Here is a 2,652-nt window from a genome sequence, read left to right as displayed (position 1 = left end):
CCCCCCCCCCCCCCCCCCCCCTGCCAAAAAAAAGAAAGAAAGGAAACCATGTTCAACCCAATGAAACTGGTTGTATTTCGCATTTTGGCTTTACTTGTGCCTTAGAGCTGAACCTACCTGTAGCGAAACGATCATCGTCCCTTTATCCAACTCTTTATTAGTTTAGAAATTTTTTAAAATTCCATAATTGCACAAGCTTAAATGAGTGCTCTCCAACTTGCTTGCTCAACTTGTCAGATTTACACATAACCATTATTCTGACAATGTCCACTGTACCAGAGAGCAATCTAAGTAGTTTACATCAGGTTGTGAGCTACCGTTAAAAAATTATCAAAATTGTAGTTGATCCTTTGCTCCATAGTGACCCATTTTGATTGTATATCAAGGAAGTCTCAAAAGAGAAATCCAGGTAAGTACTTTTTTGAAAATTCTATATTGGTCATCTCATGAGAGCTCAACACCATTCATTTAACACATCAAAATTGGTCTATGAATTGGAATACATGGTTTCAAAATTTTCCTTATGCTAAAAAATAGTTCCCAACATACAATGTTTTAGCCAGAGAATCAACAAATATCAATTGATGCATGGATAAAATCAAACTCATCAATATGTCATTCCTATACTATTTTAGATATGTAGAGTATGTGAACAGTGTTAATTGTCCAGAAGTTAGTCCACTATGCAAATTTCAATAATACTTATTTTGAGAGATCTTTGCGCAAAGTCCTCACTCTTCATAAAGCTATGAAATACCTCTTAGATTTTAACGCGAACCAATTTTCTGCCTTCCTTCCTATCTTTTTTTTTCCTCTCCGTATGCATAAAAGTTAAATACTGGGAGTGACAATACAGAGTGCTGTATTTTGTATCAGCCATAGTACCAACTAGTGATTAACCAGGAAAAGATTGCAATATAACGCTTGAACCTTAAGTCCTTAAAAAAGTGAACTTGTGCTGAAACTTTACACCTAGAACATTGACATGATACAAACTAAGAGTTAAAAGGACTTGAAAGAGTAGTCATATTTACCCAGAATACCTAACAAACTTGTAGGCACGAGGAAGCACAGTGTTTCCAACACATAAATTGGTACCACCGGTAAAGCATACAAATGTTGAATTCGGTTATAAACAAGACATATATCTGAGCAACTATGTGGGCCTTATTTACTGGAAGGCAGAGTTAACAGATAATTTTCACCAATTCATGCGTCCAGATCCTATCAAATCATTTAATCCATGTCATCACAGATATCATTCAGTCTCATTGGACACAAAATGTTAGTATGTACCACAAGCATGAAATTTCATCACAGATGACATTCTTTAACCGTTTAATACATTTTTTTTGGCAATACAAGTTGCATACATGAAATTTCAAACCACGAAATCAAACTAGTAAAGAATCATACCGTCTATCCCCTGGACTTGAGCTCAGCGAGCCTCCTCGACAAATCATCCTCGTCCACCTTCTCCTTCTCCTTCGCGGGGATCGCATGGGCCGCCGCCTGCGGCAACCCAACCGAAACCTCCAGCCCGTAATCATCCGCCACCTGCTGCATCAAGCTATTAACCTCCCCCTCCGGCGTTGACAGGCTCGTGACCCCGCATCGACCCCTCCTATGAACTCCGCCCTGCACCTCCATATTCACAAACTGCTTCTCGACACTGATCCATCGTCTCGCTCATCTTCTGCAAAGTTCCCAGTCGCCAACGAAGAGGTAGTTCATCTGCTCGCTGCGCTTGCGGATCGCGTTCTCGGCGTAGATCCGAGCGCCGTCGGTGTTCCCCTTCTCGATCGCTTTCTTGATCTTGAGCTTCTCGGATTTCTCTTCCTTCTCGCACTTGCGGGATTGGCGCTGGAGGGATTTGGAGGTGAATTTGAGCTCCATGATCTGGTTCATGAGCTTCTCAGTGTTTCCCATGGTGGAATTAGGTTTAGGGTTAGGGTTTTTTTTCCTTTCTTTTCTTTTTTTGGGGGAAGCTGTAACCGAGATGAAGGAAGAAGATGAGACTTTATTAGTTTCTTCGCGTTAATTTCGCTGCCATTTACGCATGGATGCACATCTTCGCGGCATTTTCATTTTATTATTACTAGTTTTGTTTTATATTTACCCGCGGCAACATAACCCGGAAACTTTGTTTATTTGTCATTGTCTAACCAAAAAATAATAATAATTAGCTGATTAGAAAATGCATATATATATAGATTCATCCTAAAAACCTCACTATCCTAAAAACTAAAAACCAATCCTCTCCATTGGATCTAGATTCATCTAATGGCTGTGATTATAATACTATTACAGCTGCATAAGGGTAATCATGTAAAATTAACAGTCATCTGTAATGAATGCATGTGTCTGTTGAGTTCTCCAAAAATCATAACATATCTCTCTCTCCAAAATCACAGCAACTCTCTCTCTCTCTTCAACATCTCCCTATCCAAAAAGTCACGGCAACTCTCTCTCCCCAAAACTCATCCCAACCTATCTAATGATACGTTTGCCTTCAACTGCATCTCTATCAACGGTCTTCTTGAACCTTCGTCTTCAACCTTCATCTTTAACCACCGTCTTCAACCTTTGTCATCATTAAATTATTTTGACGTTTTAATGGTAAGTTTATAAAATTTGTTTGATTTTTCGTCT

The 2,652-nt window shown here is 39.3% G+C and overlaps 1 pseudogene; it reads right to left on the bottom strand.

Moving 5' to 3' along the window:
- Positions 1-2,061, bottom strand: part of LOC109845815 — a 4,454-nt pseudogene extending 2,393 nt beyond the window's left edge.

Source organism: Asparagus officinalis, chromosome 1, assembly GCF_001876935.1.
Source record: "Asparagus officinalis chromosome 1, Aspof.V1, whole genome shotgun sequence".
In the NCBI taxonomy this organism is placed as follows: Eukaryota; Viridiplantae; Streptophyta; class Magnoliopsida; order Asparagales; family Asparagaceae; genus Asparagus; species Asparagus officinalis.
This window is presented reverse-complemented; position numbering and strand designations above follow the sequence as displayed.